This window comes from Apodemus sylvaticus, chromosome 5 (assembly GCF_947179515.1).
Source record: "Apodemus sylvaticus chromosome 5, mApoSyl1.1, whole genome shotgun sequence".
Taxonomy (NCBI): domain Eukaryota; kingdom Metazoa; phylum Chordata; class Mammalia; order Rodentia; family Muridae; genus Apodemus; species Apodemus sylvaticus.
The window spans coordinates 109508759-109528357 of record NC_067476.1 but is presented as its reverse complement, the minus strand read 5'-3'; the positions used below and the strand labels follow the sequence as shown (position 1 = coordinate 109528357).

Sequence of the window (19599 nt, the reverse complement as noted above, 5' to 3'; positions counted from 1 at the left end):
TGCCTGCGCTTTACGAGTCAGGCCGAGGAGAACTTAGCATACACACCCCAACTCCCACACATCCTGCCCCGAAACGCGGCGCGAACACCCGGCCGCGCACATGGCCACCGCAGCGCTCACCCCGCTGCCGCGCAGGCGCCGGACGAGCCGGGACTTGCGGTCGCCCAGTGGATCATTCCGCCGCAGCCTTTGTGTGGCCGAACGCTAGAAATGGCATATTTCCTTTCTCTCTGTTTAAAGTCAAAACCAGACCCTTTCATCCTTTTCTCCCGCCGGAACGGGGCTCGGGGAGGGCGGCGGCAGGCTTGCTCCTGGGGCCAGAGGGGCGGAAACCGGCGCGGGTTGGCGAGGCAGCCACAGGCATGCTGGGAGCTCGCCCGCCGTGTCCCTCCGCGCCGACGGGGACTTTTCGGTGGGGATTTTGGGCGCCGACCAGACGCGGCATTTTCGGAAAATAGCGCCCTGTGCAGCGAAGCGCTCTGTGTGTGGCGGGGCTGCGTCAGCCCTGCCGGCTCCGAGGCGCCGCGGTCCCCGCACCTCCTCCCGCTGCTCCCCCGCCGCCGCTCCCGAAGCTTTTCCAGGTCAGTGCGGGTCTGTGTAGGGCCCTGTTACCACCGGATGTGGAAGTTGATCTCTTCGCTGGTAAAAAATAATTCCACTTCCCCCGGAACCCAGATCATCCCCGCGATTTCCTGTTTATTGCATTAAGGCGCCGGGTTTCCGGGGCTCCTGGCCCCGCTTGTTTGGCGGGGGTCGGCGGGGTCGGCCTGTGTGTCTGTGCCGCCGCCGCCGCGCTTTGTCCGCCCGGCGCTTGGCTTCTGGGAGGGGCGGCAGACATGGTGGCTGCCGCCGCCCCCTCCTCGGCCAGGCGCCGCGGCCTCCTGCGGGCCCCACGGGCCAGGTCTGCGGCGGGGTCGCCATGGCCGTGGGGTTCCGGGCCGGTGGGGCAGGCGGCGGGACAGGCGGCGCGGCCCCCGCCCGCTCCTTTGTCTCGGCGGCCTGAGGGCCCGGCCGATTCGGGCCGACGACAAGCGGGAGGGAAGGCCGGGCCGCGCCGCGCCGCCCTGCTGGTGCCCACGGGGCCCGGGCCCGGGGCGCTCGGGTTTCGGCCGGAACAGGCGGGCCGGGGCTGGGTGGATTGGACAGTCCCGAAGGGACCGAGCCTGCCATTCTCAGTGGCCCAGACTTTTGCTCCGGAGACTTCGCACCGGAACCCACGCGAGCGCGGGTGCGGAAAAGAAGCCGCGAGTTTCGCCGGTCGTGTCTCGCCTGGGCACAGATCGATGTTGAGTGTGCTGTTGTGAACCTCTTCCCACGGTGTTGAAGCTGCGTGCCTAGCTGAAGTGTGCATCTCCAAAATGAAAGCGAAGGAAAGCGGGCCTGCTTGCTGTGTTTTTTCCCCTTGCAGCTTTTGCTTTAAGCCCATTTTTCACTGCGCCTAGCAGACATTTGTTTTAAAGCAGGGCACGAGACCACAGTACCTCTGAAAGAGAGCTTCATAACATAATTTTTAAGAGTTCTTTCTGCAGACACTGGTTTACTGTCTATTCAGGCAAGTTACTTTCTGAAATGTAATCTTTATCTGGGGAGGAAAAAGAACTTTGGTGTGCTTTTTCTAGGAAAGTAGTTGCCTTCCTGGAATTGAAAACGCACCGAATTTAGTATGAAGACTATAGTCTATCTCATAGAGATTCACCCAGATTAATTTAAGTATAACTGATAGATTTTTTGGCTCTTAGGCCTTCAGACTCAGACTTTGAGTTTTAAGGAAACTGATGCCTCTTACCCTTTATTCACTTTTCTTATTTTGTCAAAAATCAAAAGTTAATGTGTTAACTCAGAACTTAGGCAAGAGTCGCATTGTTTTGCACTTTTGAAAGTCTTAATGCCTAGTTTAACAGAAAACAGATTCTTGAATCAATTTTTGCAGACCGTCTTGTGATATCATACCATATAACCAGTGGAAAATACTACATCATGCTTTTTTTCTTTTTAAAAAACGTGATAATCCCATCCTTATATTCAGCATGTTAAGTACAATCAGGATATTGTGCAAGACAAAATATGAATGAGAAGAATGATTCTTGTGTTTGGGGGAGAGAGCTCTAACTTTGTAAAAGATGGACATTTAGCTGCTTAAGCCGTACAGAGATGATAATTTACGGATAGTCTTGAAATCTGGAAATCGTCCAAGTGATAAGACATTTTAAAGTTCCAATGCGTATGCTTAACGATGCACACATATAATAAGCTTGTGAAGACCTGCGTGTGAGGATCTTTTTCTAGAGGACACATGCACCTTAGAAGCTTCAAACTTTGGTGGAAAGTGAGATGTTTGCTGAAACAGTGCATATATAATTTGCATGTGTAAGCCTTAGTCTCTTCCCTGACTCAGTCTGGGTTTCCTGGGTGTGGGTGATTAATCTGTAATATTTCAAGATGAGCTTGGGGTTAATGGCTTTGGAAGGAAGCTGAGTTTCCAGTGGTTTCTTGTGACCCTAGTCTGGTTCTGTCAGTTGGCCTTTCTCTGCTGTTTCATCAACAGGAAGCATCTGGCCATTCTTCATGCAATTGTCAGAAAGTGCCAGGTGCATATAAAAATTGTATCTTAATTTTAACTTGATTTTTATTCTCCCACCCCCAGCATTTTGAAAAACCGTAGTATTTCTTTAGGTATAGGTGAGGCAAATATTACATTACAAATTCAAAATTTGTCACATGAAATTTTAAGTCAGAAATTCATTTTTGAGTGAGATCAAGTTTCTTGCAAGTTGTCAGTAAATGCACTGATGATGGCCAATCTTTATCTCACTGGAGATCTTAGAGAGTCATGTTAAGTCAAGTTCTGGGACACCTAGGAACTTGTTTATGGATTGACAAATGCAAATTGACATCTGTGTACATGTCATGTAGTGTACAAATTAAGGTTGTCAGTATTTCTGTCTCCTAAATTTTATGTGTTTTGGGATCCATTCACTTCCTCTGCTCTTGCTTATAAATATATAATTGCAGTCTTAATGTGAGTAATGTGAGTATGGGTAGCTTTCCAGTGATCCCTTCCCCCCTCCCCCCCCCCATGGCTTTCCAGCTAAAAATTATATTCCTGTAGCATCAGTGTCTCAACTTCTGGTCGGTTGTAATTAGCATTTTACTTGTCTGAGGATGATTGTTCATTCATCCCTGTAAAAGATAAATTCAGTGTCAGAAGAGGTTAGAATTAGAACCTGTTTCCTCAGCTCTGTAGTGTTGTCCACAAATGTTAGTGCATCTTTTTTTGGACTTCGGATGCTTATGACATTGCAGTAGAGATTTAGGCAGAAATAAGTTCTCCAAAGATAAGTCTTGATTTAGCTTGATATAAAAAAAGATGACGAATACCATTTGAAGCCTTTTTGATCACAGGAGCCGTTACTCCTGCGTGCCTCAGTGTCTCATTTGTGCAGTAGGGATCATTGAATGACTTCTTAATATAATAAAGTAAGTGGTTAGAACGAGCCTTAGAGCAGCGCCTCTCAGCCTTCGTAATGCTGCTGCTTTTTAATATGTTCCTCATGTTGTGGTGACACCCCCATACACACACCCCATAAAATTATTCCATTGTTACTCTAACTGTAATTTTGCAACTGTTATGAATTGTAGTGTAAATACCTGTTTTAGATAGTCTTAGGTAATCCCTGTGAAAGCATTGTTTGACCCCCCCCCCACTCCCAAAGGATCACAGCCTATAGGTTGAGAGCTGTTGCCTCAGATAATTAATAGATCAGTAAATTGTACTTTTTTATTTTTTATTTTTTTTAATCTCAGTTTAGCTCCAATTTTCCCCAGATTCACTATGGAGCCCAGGCTGATTTTGAACTTGGAATAATTCCCTTGCTTCAGCTTGCAGGCTGGGTTTACAGGCATGAGCCACTATGCCCAACCTAGTACATAGTTATTATAGGGTCTCAGCCCCACTATTCAGAACCCTTGTAGTCAATAATCTTGGAATTTGTGTGTGCGTGTGTACATTCATACATATATATGCAAATTGTTATGTAACATTTGGAAGCAGTTCAGTGCAGTGTCTTTCAAACATATCTATCCTAGCTGGAAATTATTTAAGTTTTTAGGCTAAGAGGGATATACTAAATGGCCTGCTATTGGTTCTGGTAAGGTTTTTGTATATTTTATGAGTGCAAGAGGACCCTGGCACTTTAGAGGTTAAAGGACATTTTGGGAGCTGGTTCCTTCTTCACTGTGTGGGGTCTAGGATCAGACTCAGGACAGGACAGGGTTGGTTGTAAAGATCTTTGTCCTGGGACGGGAGAGATACATGCTTCAGAGCATTCAAGTTCAGTTCTCAGCTCCCTTGTTAGACAGCTCACAAGTGCTTATAATTTCAGTTCTGGGGTGTGTGACCTCACTCCTGCACATTTGTGACATATAGACAGGGTATCTTGTTCCTGTGCATCACACACATTAAAAGAAACCTTTACGTCCTGAGCCAACTCACCAGCAACTGTGAATCCTTCTATTTTTTTAAATTATGCTAAATCTACTGATACTGTAATTATATAATGTATCTTTCTCTAGAAGAATTTTGAGTGTCTATTAAAGTTAGGTGTTTAAATCTCATTACACTAGAGAAGTAGGCTACTACTTACTAATCTGGTAATATAGTAGTGATTCTTTAAGAGAAGTGAGTAGTGGGGAATATAGCCCCCTCCTATTTGGTCGATGGACAAAAGTGGTTATTATATCTAAATACACTGTAAATGTCTTCAGACACGCCAGAAAAGAGTGTCAGATTTCATTACTGATGGTTGTAAGTCACCATGTGGTTGCTGGGATTTGAACTCAGGACCTCTGGAAGAGCAGTCTGTACTCTTAACCACTGAGCAATCTCTAGCCCAGGACATTTCTTTCATGATGAAAACTATTTGCTGGGTGTGGTAGACATGCCCTTAATTCCAATCCTGGGGAGGCAGAGCTCAAGTTCAAGGACAGCCTGGTCTACAGAGCAAGTTCCAGGACACAAAGAAACCTTGTCTTACCTTTCTGATTAAAAACCCCAAGAATCAAAAGAGAAAAGTATTGGATGTGTAGTTTCTTGGGGTTTTTTTGTTTTTGTTTTTGTTTTTTAGAGACCAGGTTTCTCTGTGTAGCCCTGGCTGTCCTGGAACTCACTCTGTAGACCAGGCTAGCCTGGAACTCAGAAGTCCACCTGCCTCTGCCTTCCAAGTACTGGGGTTAAAGGTGTGTGCCACCACTGCCCAGCGGTCTTATGTCCAAACATTTGGCGTGAATGTTTTACTTTGTATTCAAAATGGCTTATGTAAAATTTTTGACCTATATGACTATGTGACTGGTTGATCCTTTCCATTTGTAAGACCTCCGGCCCGATTCTTTCTCTTAATACTATGATCTGAACGTACCCTCCTGAAATTCATGTGGAACTTTAAATCTTCAAGATGATGGTTTCGGGTAAATGATAAATATAAAGCCCCCCCTTTTGGGGGGGGGGGCAGGGTTTCTTGTGTAGCCCTGGCTGTCCTGGAACTCCCAGAGATCCAAATCCACCTGCTTCTAGCTCCAGAGTACTGGGATTAAAGGTGTGTGCCACCAACTCTGGGTGAATATAAAGCCCTTTTATATGACTTTAGTTCCCTTAAAAAGAGACTGCAGACAGCTAGTTTTCCCCTTCTATGTAAAGTATACAGCAAAAAGAATGCTATCTGTTGAGCATACCACCCTGACCTTAGACTGATCTCTGGAACTATGAGAGATACATTCCTCTTATTGTAAGTCAATCAATAGTGAGCATTTTGTTTTATGTGTCTCAGACTGAAGACAATTTTTTGGAGTGTGTTTTGACGTTAGTCACGTTCATATTTCTGTTTTCCCTTTATCAGAACTTCCACCCCTGAGTTCTTCAGCATTGTCTCACACGTCCACTTATTTGAAGAAGTTCAATGATTAGGATTTCTTGACCATTTTACAGTGACGGTGAACAATTTCAAGTAGTCCCATGCACCTTGAAAGTAATTTTGTTAATCTCATGGTTTTTTTTCCCTGCTTTCTTCTGTTCCTCTTTAACTCAGTTGATTCTGATGACTTCTACTTAACTGGAAAAAATGTTGTCATTGTGGTGCGTGCTAGTTCTGCCATTTTGTGGACTAAACAAAAGAGGAATCTTGTATTTTCAGGAATCTAACTACCACATTTACCTTTTTTTTTTTTCATTACGTCATTATCTGTAAAGGTTTGTTTCCCTTGCTTTCAAATGTACAGACATAAAATGGGAGAAAAAAATAAACTTGAGAATCTCCTCTAGTTATTTGCCTCACTTGTTTTATTTTGGTATTGTTAAGAGCCCAGGTACAGTTTGTGTTTCAGGTTCTTTTCCTACTTTTCCTAACTTACTGTGTTATTAGATACTGTATTCAGACTCCTTAAGAGAAAGAAATAAGTGTCTTTATCTTAATTATATGGAGCCAATAGAGATACTTGCTTGACTTTCTTTAGGAAAGTTTTGATTTATGTGTATGCATGTCTTATGTGCATGTATGTATGTGTATTGTGTGTGTGTGCCTGGTTCCTGCAGAGATCAGAAGAGGGCATCATATGCTCTGGAACTGGACTGTGTACCATCATGTGTACTCTTGTTCTCTGCAAGAGCAAGTGTTCTTGACTATGAAGCCATACGGCAGCCTCTTGTTGCTTGATTTTATAAAGGTGCTTAAGTTTATTTCTCTTTATTTAATATTCTGTTCTTTATCCCTTTTGATTATTGTCTTTGTGTGTGTGTGTATCATCATTCCTGCCAATGATAAGATAGATCATCTGTGCCCCAACCTACCGCCCCCACCCCTTTGTTTTCAGAAAGCTTTTTGGGCTGCTAATGTGAGGTGTGGAGGCTCAGGGTTTAGTAGAGGCTAAGGAATTTCCATCACCTTTAGATTTATTGCTTCCTGGCCTCCTATCTTGAAGTTGTCTATGATACATGCTTTTCCTTTATATCTACCAATTTTTCTAAGATTCTCCTTTCTTGAGTCTACCCTGCTGTCAGAATAATTTCCCTTAAACTTCCAAACCCGTGCTCCTGAAAGCTCAAGAAGAGAGTTTGGCTTTGGCCTTTGTACTCTCACTGCACCATTAACCTTTGCACTCACAACTGTGCCAAGCAACGTGAACTGAGCCTGTCTGTGCCCAATACATGTTTTGAATAATCAACATTTTGACTAACCCCAGTAGTCTGCAGGGTAAAGTCTACTTTCTGATCCTTACACTTTTTCATATTACAGTTGCTTCTTTGACTTCTTACTCTGAGGCACCCATCCTAACACTTCCGTTTCCTTGTTAACAATGTTCTTCCCTTTCCTTCCCTTTTAAAATGTACTTGGAAACCCTTGTCCATGCCAGGCTCTGTTCAGCTCTCAGTAATGAGTAAATAAACTAATGTGGTAGTGTTGGTGCACGCCTTTAAGCCCAGCGTTGGAGGGTGAGGAGGGGCTAGCAGAGGCAGGTGGTTTTCTGAGTTGAAGCAAATTCTTGGACAGCCAGGGCTACACAGAAACCCTGTTTTAAAAAACCAAGACAAAGTCCTTGTTGTAGGAGCTGTTGTAGGAGTGGCGGGTGTAGTAAACAGCTTCTGGTGTTGGGTATGAGTTGAATAGAAAGGAACAAAGCTAGATAAGGAGAAGGGCCTGTGATGTGGCTGCCACTTGGTGGTCAGAGACTTGATACCTGGGTGCCAGAGTGAAAGAGCATGTTCTGGATTGAAGAAACTTAAGGTCTTTAGTGGGTTGGGTAGGGTGTGCCTGCCTGGCATGTTAGAAGATTCCCTGAGACCTGTCTTTAAACCTACATAGCAACAATCAAAGTAGTTTTCAAATTTTTAAAAACTTTGTTGGGCCTCCATCAAAGGAGAGGTACTATTGAGCTACAATACTTTCTAGTAGCTCAGTAAGATATGTTACACATTATGGTCATTTGTACTTCTTACTGTGTTCTTGTGCATATGTGTACATGTAACTATGTTGTATGCTCAGGTTTTTTTTAAAAAGAATACTGGCTCTAACTAGCTAGAATGATGTGTCATGGTTCATGAGAAATTGAAATCTGATACATATCTACTTGTCTTTCTGTTGCTGTGAAGAAATTCCATGACTATAGCAACTTCTTTTTAAAGTATTTGTTTTATGTATATGAGTACACTGTAGTTATCTCCAGACAGACCAGAAGAGGGCATCAGATCCTGTCACAGATGGTTTGAGTTATCATGTGGTTGCTGGGAATTGAACTCAGGACTTCTGGAAGAGCAGTCAGTGCTCTTAACTGCTGAGCCATCTCTCCAGCCCTATAGAAACTCGTATTTGTTTTATGTTTATGAGTACACAGTAGCTATCTCCAGACAGACCAGAAGAGGGCATCAGATCCTGTCACAGATGGTTTGAGTTATCATGTGGTTGCTGGGAATTGAACTCAGGACTTCTGGAAGAGCAGTCAGTGCTCTTAACTGCTGAGCCATCTCTCCAGCCCTATAGAAACTCTTATAAAGGAAAGTAATTGGGGCTGGGTTACCGTTCTGGGACTTAAGTTCATTATCATCATGATGGGGAACATGGTGGCATGCATGCAGGTGGACATGTTGGAGAAAGCTGAAAACTGTACATCTGGATCGGCAGGCAGCAGGAAGAAGAGAGTGGGCCTGGCTTGAGCTACTGAAACCTCCAAACCCACCCTCAGTGACATCCAACAAGGCCACATGTCCTAATCCTTTTAAATAGTGCCATTCCCAATGAGCCTATGGGGTCCATTTCTATTCAAACCACCACACTATTTAAATAAAGTGGTTTTTTAAAAGTCCGAACTGATTTTTGTTACAGTTAATTATTCATTCCCTCCCTCCTTCCCTCCCTTCCTCCCTCCCTCCCTCTTTTCTTTCTTTCCCCTGTTGTTTTAGTCATAGTGCAGAGCAGATCCCTTACCAGTGCTAATCTTAACAGTTGTAGCATCTCTTCTAGCACATGCCTTGGCTGTATAATATTAAACTTTTCAATGGTCCTTTTCTTTCCAAACCATAATTCTGCTCCACATGTTCTTTTTCATTGTAAACCTGTAAATAATTACGGCATAGACTCAACACTGCAGTCTTGACATTTTCTATGCCCAGTTACTTGCTTCATTAGCTTCAGGCAAGTTCTTAGGACAGGAGCAAACACCAGCCATGTTTTTGCCAAAGTTTCTTTTGCCTCTTGCACAGCTGTTAGTATTGTCCCCTCCAAGCCTTGATGAGCTGGACCAACATAGACTGCACTGGCTTGAGAACTGTCTCCCAGGTTCTTCTGAGAGTGGCTCTTTACACCTGATAACAGCATTTAGTTGCGTTTCTAGTTCAAAGTTCCACAGTCTTGCACATTCCTCAAAAAATTTAAAAAAGGTGCGTGTGTGTGTGTGTGTGTGTGTGTGTGTGTGTGTGTGTGTGTCTGTGTGTCTGTGTGTCTGTGTGTCTGTGTGTATGTGTAAGTGTAAACAAACTTGGTCAGATTCTTCATAGCTACAGTCCACTCTTGGTACCAATGTCTGTATTACTTGTATGTTGCTGTGACAAAACATGACCAAGGCTTATTGATATATCTTTAATAAGTTTATAAAAGAAAGAGTTTGGAGTGTAATCCTGGCCCCTTTAAATCACATTGGCAGCACTTTACATTTGTTGCTTTTTAGGAACAAAATTCTTTTAAAATTATTATTATTTGGGGTTCTTTATTTGTTTGTTTTGTTTTTTTAAGATAGGTTCTTTTGAGACAGGGTTTCTCTGTATAGTCCTGACTATCCTGGAACTCACTCTGTAGACCAGGCTGGCCTCAAACTCAGAAATCCACCCGCCTCTGTCTCCTAGTGCTGGGATTAAAGGCGTGCACCACCACCACCACCACCACCACCACCACCACCACCACCACCACCACCACCACCACCCTGCAAGATAAGGTCCTGAAATAGGATCTCTCTAGAGTCCTGGCTGTTCTGGAATTTCCTATGAACACCAGACTGGTCTTGAACTGACAGAGATCCACCTGCCTTTTCATCCCAAATTCTGGGATCACAGGTATGGAGCACCTCACCTAACTGAGCAGAAGGTTGTTTCAGTTGAGCTGGGTAGGGGCTTTCCCTATGGGCACCACTTCTTTTGCTCCGATCAGGCCTCTTCTCCCTGCCCCCCAACACATGTTTTAATAGAATTTGGCTTTCCTTTTTCCTTTCCTTTTTCCTTTCCTTTTTCCTTTCCTTTCCTTTTTCCTTTCCTTTTTCCTTTCCTTTTTCCTTTTTTTCCTTTCCTTTTTCCTTTCCTTTTTCCTTTTTTCCTTTCCTTTTTCCTTTCCTTTTTCCTTTCCTTTTTCCTTTCCTTTCCTCTCCTCTCCTTTCCTCTCCTTTCCTTCCTTTCTCTCCTTTCCTTTCTCTCCTTTCCTTCCTTCCTTCCTTCCTTCCTTCCTTCCTTCCTTCCTTCCTTCCTTCCTTCCTTTCTTTTTTCTTTCTTTCTTTTTTTTTCCTTCTTTTTCGAGACAGGGTTTCTCTTTGTAGCCCTGGCTGTCCTGGAACTCACTCTGTAGACCAGGCTGGCCTTGAACTCAGAAATCCGCCTGCCTCTGCCTCCCAAGTGCTGGGATTAAAGGCGGGCGCCACCACCACTCTGCTGATTTTGGCTTTTCTTTAAACTGTCTTTTTCATAGTCAAAATGAACAAACAAAAATTGTTGAAACCACTTAATAAGCTTACAAACTTGAAAAATTAGACACTTCAGGTGGGCAGTAAAATTCATATTATAAAAGCAATATATTCTAAATTTCAAAGATGTGACAAGTTCTGTAGAACATCTCTCATCAGAAAATGGAAGTTTTCAAACTACACGATTTTCTGCCAGGTAGGGCATCATTCACTGCTTTGAGGTCGAATCCATTTCAAGGCATGCCTTGGCGGTACAGTAATGGTGGGATGATAAAATGTGCAGTCAGGTCTTGCACACTGAGTATTAAACCTATGGTGTTTTGGGTGGTTGAAGGGACATTCCATTTTCTTACAAGCAGGGAAGTAACGGCAGAGCTGGCCATTAGAAGATGGTGCTGGTTTTGGAGTCAGTACTGGGGCTCTTCTCATGTAAGTGAAGGGACAATCTGCTTTAGTACACTTTGTGTCATATTTACAATTTGGATACACAAACATTTCTCAGCAAATTTATGGTTGGGAAAGGCTTTGCAAGGCGAAATGGGATGATGGTGTCTACACTCATCCCCATTTTTACAAGCAGGCCAGTACTTGCAGCGCTCTAAAAGTTTTTCTGGTTTCTATGCCACACTCAGGTCAGTCATCTCAGCTTGAACTTTGTCTGTATTATCTCCTTTTGCTTCCTCTTTAACAGGGGGACTTACTCTGGGGGCCCTGTTTTGCCCCTGGGCCATTTCTGCTAGCAATTTTTCTTGAGAAATTTGAGTTCTGGGAGCAACTGGAAGTGTCTGTTCCTGTGGAGCTGCGGAATAGTTGTTTTTGTTACAGACTCTTCAGCGTTAGAGATAACCTTCAAAATTAGATTCTTGTTAGCTTGTTCAGAAGGTGGGAGAGAATGTCTCCTCTCTCAGGCTTTGCTGGGACCGACACACTGTTGGACAAGCTTCCTATCCGGGTTCCATAATCCTCATCTTCTTCCTCCTCTTCTCCATCATGGCTAAATCTTACTTTAACAACTGAACTTAACCACTGGCAACTCCTCTTCCGAAAGTTTTTGTTCCTCAGTACTCATTTTATCCAAATTGTTTCTGAGAAGGGGGCTATAAGCGTCTTCTATGCTGCTAAGCACTTCTGGCTCACACAACCGTCCTTCACATACCTGGCTGCTCTGTGCATCCAGCTGCTTGGCAGCGTGAGCACTGCTTTGCTGCTGCTGAAGTTGCAGCCTGTTTAAATAAGTACCGGTGTCTGCATTTCTACTTTTAGGATGTCGATAAATTTTAATAGGATTAGAAGAACTGTATGTGTCACTGTAGACTTTTTTCTAAGAAAGGGGTTCTTCTGCACAAAATTGAGGTCTTCATCAATGAGATCATCTTGTTTTGGCTTGATATCAATCCCGTCTTCAGAGGGTGCTGGCTTCCTCAGAGGTTTCACTGTTGTCATTAGCCAGGTGGAAGCTCCGTTGTCATATGAATGTCTGACGTTAGTGGATTTCTGCTTCTGTGAACTTATAGAAACTCTGGAATCCCTTTTTTCAGGTCTAGAGTTAGAAGCGGAAAGGGGAGAGGCAGCTTTGTGCTTTCTCTAAAACTGTTCTTGTTTAAGGCATGTTACTATCAAAGATGCTGGTATCAGGGGACTTTAGAAGGCTCAGTTGTAAGAGACTTCACAGAGAGACGTTTATCTAATATACAGTGGAACCCACTAAACTCCTAATTCTTGTAATTTCCCCATAGTGGCACTCCGGATCTTGCAGCTGATCTCGGTGCCAATTTCCATGGCTCATGGCCGGGTCAGCACTGTGTGGTGCTTCGGTTACCTGGAGCCCACCGCTGGCTGCCACTCTTCAGCCTGCCCCCAATGCCACCGCTCTGCCTCCTCAGGCCTCTTCTTAATCTACTATTTTTATCAGGACAAGTCTGGGCTCTAACACTGAATTTCCTCATGTTCTTTTTCTTTTCAAATTGTACATTTTTGTATTTATTTTTGTTCTACCTGATCCTTTTCATTGTAGACCTGCCTAAGAGTGATTACTAAAGACCGTGCCACATAGTCAGCAGTGGGCTGTCCTGAACTCTCCACCAAGGCTGGGCATGAAATACAAATCCTCTCTTGAGAAAACCAAAACCAAATCAAACCAACCAAACAAACAAAAATGGGAAATTTCCACTAGAGAAATGGTCCATTACTTTTATTGGCAGCCAGTCTTTGCAGCATCTTCCACATGAATTTAGAGACAGAAAGGATACCTGGTAAAGGAGTTGTGGAATCTACCTGAGTCCCTGCATGGATTGTTTTGGGGTCCCCAAGATGCTAGAGCCATGAAATAAGAGCGCTGCATACAGGGAATGGAGCATGCCCAGTAGAAGTGTTTCCGGCAGAAAAGCTGGAAGGACAGAGCCATCTAAAAGTCGTCATACAAGACTTGAAGGTATGGGATTGGGAGTTTCCCTTGCTCCAGTATTTCTTCAACCTACACACACACACACACACACACAATGCCTTTATAAGCTGGAATTAATGTAAGTTGCTTTTGCAAAGGATTACAAATACAGAAGAGACTTTGGACTTTTTAACATGTTGAGACTGTGAAGGACTATTAGGACTTCTGAAGTTGGACTGAATACATTTTACATTATAATATGACCAGGGGCATATGGAGACCAGAGAGTGGAATATGGTGGTTTGAATGAGAATGGCCCCCATAGACTGCTGCAAGTGTGATTTAATGGGGCCAGGATTGTACTGCAAATAAATTTCTTCTATAAACTTAAAATAAGTCTATAAGACTTGGTGAGGAAATGTGTTTGTTCTGTGGTTGATGGAACAGTTTGGGAAAGATTGGAGGTATGCTGTTGTTCCCGAGGGGTGTCACTGGGCATGGGCGTGGAGCTGTATAAACATGCTTAGACCTTTAATCCCAGCACAAGATAGCAGAGACATGCAGATCTCTGGGATTTCAAGGCAAACCTGGTCTATAAAGTGAGTTTTAGGCCAATCAGGGCCATATAGTGAGACCTTGTCTCAAGGGAAAATAATTCTTAAATGTATGGATGTGTAATACATTATATTGTGTATTAGTATTATACTGTACCATCATTTAATGCTGGTCAGATAAAGTGCATGCTTTAGGCAGGGCAAGCAGGTACTAGAGAAGAGAGAGAGGGTCCCTGAGCGGGAGTATGCTCTCACTCTAGAGCATAAGTAGTTTTGAGCAGGCTTGCATTGCTGAAGTAGGTAAAAGAATGCCGTAGAAGAAAATCAGCACTTCCCCCAGATTCCCAGAGACAAGGCACATCCCTTGTGAAAAGCTTAACAGGTAATAAAAAGGGCTCTCAAATGAAATCTAATGTCAGGTCCCAGTTCTTGAAACAAGGTTACCCTGAGACAGGTGTCTCCACTTTCTGTGATATCACAGGATGTTTGGCCTTGAGGTCTGAGCTTTGAGATCAAGGTTATGGTTATAGGAATGGGGGCCTTGTAGATAAACTGGTTCTTGTACAGTGGTAGTGTGGAGTTCACATTGGCACAATGATTATTTTTTGCTATTTTATTTTCTGAGATGGCCCTATAGCTGACTTTGAATTTAGTCATCTTGCCTTATTTTCTCCATTGCTGGGATTACAGAGGTTTGTCACTGTGCCCAGCTTGAATTTCTTGAATGGTGACCCTTCCAGGATCTTAAAATGAATCTCAGTTCAGTCTCTCCCTCCCTGTCCACCCCACTCTCATGTTCCAGCTCACCTCATTTGTCTCTCACACACATACCCTGCCAGGATCACAGTTCATCACATCTCAGTCCCTCCTGCTTCCTTCTTTTCATTGGGCTCACCTGGGTAATCGTATATATATAAAAGTCTGTTTTTCCCATGTAAGGCAACACTCATAGGTTCTGGGTATAGACTACTGGGGAGTATTGCTCAGCCTACATTTTGTAATTTATGCTTATGTACAGTGTGACTGAAAACTTACTATTTTTGCTTTTCTCTGAGAAGTTGTGCCTCTTTTTAATATTTTACTTAGCCACCTTATATCCATCGTCATCATGTGCCCCAGACTCTCCATTGGAAGTTTCAGTCCCTTCACAGAAGGCTTACTGGCCTGTGTTGGAGGGCCTTCCTGTAACCTCTGTCCTGATACTCCAGTCAGATTTGCTTTCCATGGCTGGCACAGCTGTTGCCTTAAGGTCATCAGCCTTTTGAATCCTTTTCCATTGTATTTATTTTGGGTTCTTAGTTTCCAAGCCATCCATTCTTTCTGTTTACTCTGCTTTGGTTAGAACAGATATTCTAGTGATATTTATAACTAAAGGAAACCGTTAGCTTTATTTTTAAAATTTTTGAGACAAGGTCTTGCTATGTATCCCTGGATGTCTTCAAGTTCATTATGTAGCCCAGACAAGCTTTGAACTCCTGGTGATTTCTTTCTCCGGCCTCAGCTCACTACTGTGTCTACTTCAGAATGGTTAACAGGAAAGAGAGATTTCCTGGCAAGGGGGATGTAGGGATAGAGAGGGGAGAGAGAGGAGAGAGAAAATGAGTGTGTGTGTGTGTGTGTGTGTGGTGGGATTGGGTGCAGGGCCTCTGTCTACAGATTTCATCTCCAGCTTTTATTTTGTTTTTAAGATAAATGTGGGTTGGATAATTAGATTGGTAGCACATCTAGCTAGCATTCAGAAGCCTGAGGTAGGAGGGTCTTGAATATGAGGCCAACCTTTGCTACATAGAATGCTTTTTCAGAAAAGAAAAGGGGTATAGTGATCATTTTCCCTTCTAAAAAATTACACAGGGAGGAGAGACCATACGCAGGTCTTCAGATGACACACTACCTTCTACTTCAAAGGCTTCTCTGTGTTCTCTTAAAGTAGAAGACAAAAAGTTGAAGACAAGTGTACTTAATAAATCCTTTTATTCTTCCTCCCTTGTAAGTTGGGGACAGCAGTGAGAGGTGACAAGATTCAGAGGACTGTATTATTAGTGAAATTCCTTTCTATTTTATGTGTAAGAGTGTTTGCCTGCATGTATGTGTATGTGTGCACGAAGTGTGTGCAGTGCCCGTGGAGACCAGAGGAAGGCACTAGGTCCCCTGGAACTGTGGATACTATAAGATCCTGTGCAGGTGCTGGGTACTGAACCTAAGCCCTCTGCAAGGGCGAGCTGCATGTGCTCCTAACTACCGAGCCAGCTCTCAGCCCCTGAGGTTTTTTTTTCTCATGAGAATGTTGACAATTACTTATTGATTGCCAAGAATATTTCATATGTAATAGCTATAAACATGTTAATACTTTTACATCTTTTTTCTTTTTAAAACAAATGCTTTTAAGATTTAACATTATGTACTAAAAGTTTTAAAACTTACCTGTAACCTAGTTTTGATGTAAAGATGTTTTTGTAAAAAAGATTATCTTATGTATGTGAGTACACTGTCGCTGTCTTCAGACACACCAGAAGAGGGTATCTGATCCCGTATCAGATGGTTGTGAGCCACCATGTGGTTGCTGGGGATTGAACTCAGGACCTCTGGGAGAACAGTCAGTGCTTCTAACCCCTGAGCCATCTCTCTAGCCCTGATGTAAAGATTTTTAATAGAAGTGCTTTTAATTACATGAGTAATATGTGTTCCTTGTACAACACTTACAGAATAATGGGAAATTTTGTATTTTTAATTGTCATGCTTCTTTGTTTTGAGTTCTTTTTCTGTGTTTTTTTTTTTAACATAGTTCAGTTTATGGTGTATATATAGTTTAGGTCTTGATTCTTAATACATTACATACTAGCCAGGCAGTGGTGGCACACGCCTGTAAACTTAGCATTCTGAGAGGCAGAGGCAGGCGGATTTCTGAGTTAGAGGCCAGCCTGGTCTACAGAGTGTTCCAGGACAGCCAGGGCTATACAGAGAAACCCTGTCTTGAAACCGTACCCCTCTCAAAAAAAAAAAATTACATACTATTTGTAAATGTTTCTAAATGAAAGTATTGAAGATGTTATTTAGGTCTGTATGCTTGTATAAGCTGTTCCTGTAACCACTAGATGGCACTCAGCATGTATAATTCTTGAGGTGAAGTTTCTAGGTGGGTCTTAGGTTTTAATTTAAGTAAAGCAATGGTTTATGCTAGACTATGATAAGCACCTCATAAACAGTGAATGAATTTAAAACAGAACATATTGAATGGGTATTTTTATATTCTCAAGGAGGAGTATTAAACTAAGTGTTGTAACATGCCACAGACAATTCTGAGTATATTGGCAGTCAGTAAAACTGACTGATTTTTCTTCAAATAGAGAAATCAAATGATGGGCCCTATATTTTAATTACTAACCTTTATTTTTTTAATATTAATTTTTATTCTGAGAATAATATTCTAAAATATTAGTTTAACATGTTAAATGTTATCTAACGTGTAGATAAACAGTTTGAATGAACTGAAGACTTAACCCATTAGGTATATGTATATATGGTACATGTGTGTATGTGCACTTACACATATATGGGTACACATGCATGTGTGCATATGAAGGCCAGAGATTGAAATTGAGGGTCTTTGGTTGCTTCCAGTTTTATTTATTGGAGGCGTGGTCTCTCATTGAACTCAGCATTATGAATCTGGCTAGCCTTATCTCCCCCACCTTCTGGGTGCTAGGCTATCCCATCCACCTTGTGTTATGTGGGTTCTGGGAATCTGAACTGTGGTCCTCATGTTTCATAGCAGCTCCATTACCTGATGGGCCAGCCTCTAGACTCTTGGTCATTTTTACTGTCTGGATACAATGGGATTTCTCCCAGTCAGAATTACTTCATTGTGTTTTCAGGTGAACATAGAAAACTGTTTGCTACATTTTGATATTTTTCATTATTTAAAGTTCTTTTTTTTTAAATTTTTGTCTGGACAAGAAAATGAGAGCATCTTTGATTTATTTAAATTTTTTTTGGTTTTTTTTGTTTGTTTTTTTGAGATAGGGTTTCTCTTTGATTTTTGATCTCATGTATTTTTTTTTCCATTAGATCAATTTCTATTTTTTAAAGTGTTTAATTCCTTCTCTTAAGGTTAAATGAAAATTACAGTTTTGGTGCTGGAGAGATGATGGCTCAGCAGTTAAGAGTATATACTGTTCCAGTGCAGGACCCAGATAATGAGACAGTTTTTTGCCATTTGAGATGTCCCCATTGTGAGACTTCTAGTATTTCTGACAGGACCATTATTACATGCTAGAACCTTCCCCACCTTTTTTTTTTTTTCTTTTTTTTTTTTCCCTACACAGTGTTTCTATGTGTGGTCCTGGCTGTCCAGGAACTTACTCTGTAGACCAGGCTGGCCTCGAACTCAGAAATTCAAATGCTAGGATTACAGGCGTGTGCCACCACTTTCTGCTCCTTCCCTACCTTTTAATCTCTCCAGTGCTTCCCTGTGCAAACAAAGGACATCTAGGGGACTTTTGAGACCCACTCATTTCTTAGTCTAGTGACTTGAATCTGTTATATTGTTTATGGTTTAAAAAAAAAAACACAGTAGCTTCTGTGCTAGGGTCTTAAATACAACAGGTTTTGAATAACTGAAACATGGGGAAGTTATGAGAGTATATTTACTCAAATGTCCCATGGTAGTGCCTCTAAGTAGGTCATCAAGTGTGCTCCTCAGTGTCCTCATTTTTCTTCACTCCTCCTGTTAGTAAGGCAGGCATGTGACACCTTCTTCAGTGTTGTATTTACTTATTTGACAGCTGTGCAGTGTAATCTGGTCCATAAAAAATTACAGAAACTATAAAATGGAAAATTTCCCCATAATCATACTATTAGATCACTTGTTTGTGGTTTAGTGCTATATATAACATTGTATGTGTGTGTGTGTGTGTGTGTGTGTGTGTGTGTGTGTGTATTACTAAAAATATTAACAAATGATCCTATAGTATGATACAAATATGTCCCAAGGCAGGCTGTGTAGCCTAAGCTGGACTTGAAGTTGTGACTCTTATCTACTTCAGCCTCACAGTTACTGAGAATAACCTGTGTTATATTTTGTTCTTTATGTTTTGATATTCAAACTAAACCTATTGGCTGAGTAGCACATACATTTTATTATATAGCTTTGGGCTAATTAAATGATTGCCTCTTAGCCGGGCAGTGGTGGCGCACGCCTGTAATCCCAGCACTCTGGGAGGCAGAGGCAGGCGGATTTCTGAGTTCAAGGCCAGCCTAGTCTACCCAGTGAGTTCCAGGACAGCCAGGGCTATACAGAGAAACCCTGTCTCGAAAAAAACCAAATCCAAAAAACCAAAATTTAAAAAAAAAAAAAAATGATTGCCTCTTGTGGTGTTAGGTTCTCTAATCAAACTACTTTTCTTTCTTTAGATGTGTTATAACTTATCTATCTTTTCCCCTTTACAGTAGGTTAACAGAAGGGCAATCATTTAATTAGTGGGTTTTTTACATTCTTAGAACTTTTTTTTTTTTTTTGTTATCGAAACACTTTATTCAGAGGCTTGGGGACAGGTTGTGGAAGCCCACGCTGTCTGCTGTCCTGCGCAGGGGAGACCTTAGAGAGCTCCCCGTCGCTAAGAGCTCTTAGAACTTTTAATAATTTGCTAAATTAAGTTAAAGCTGGTTTACTTCTACTATTGTTGATATACACAATAGGGCAGTGTATGAAAGTGTCAGTTTTTTTGTTGTTTTTTTGTTTGTTTTTGTTTTTGTTTTTTTGGATTTGTTTTTTTTTTTTTTTTTTTTTTTTTTTCAAGACAGGGTTTCTCTGTATAGCCCTGGCTGCCCTGGAACTCACTTTGTAGACCAGGCTGGCCTCAAACTCAGAAATCTGCATGCCTCTGCCTCCCAGAGTGCTGGGATTACAGGCGTGTGCCACACTGCCCAGCTAAAAGTGTCAGTTTTAATCGCTATACT

The 19599-nt window shown here is 42.2% G+C and overlaps 1 protein-coding gene and 1 pseudogene across 2 annotated transcripts in view; one reads left to right on the top strand and one right to left on the bottom strand.

Annotated features, from left to right (window-relative positions):
- Positions 1–324: 324 nt before the first annotated feature.
- Gabpb1 (GA binding protein transcription factor subunit beta 1) overlaps positions 325–19599 on the top strand; it is a 50928-nt gene continuing 31653 nt past the window's right edge. Inside the window, exon 1 of one of the 2 annotated variants that reach the window (XM_052183508.1) lies at positions 325–581. The gene's annotated coding sequence lies outside the window, so the exon portion shown is untranslated. The remainder of the gene's footprint in view (positions 582–19599) is intronic. The other variant, XM_052183507.1, reaches the window with a different exon arrangement.
- LOC127685853 (zinc finger CCCH domain-containing protein 14-like) lies at positions 10885–12486 on the bottom strand (annotated as a pseudogene).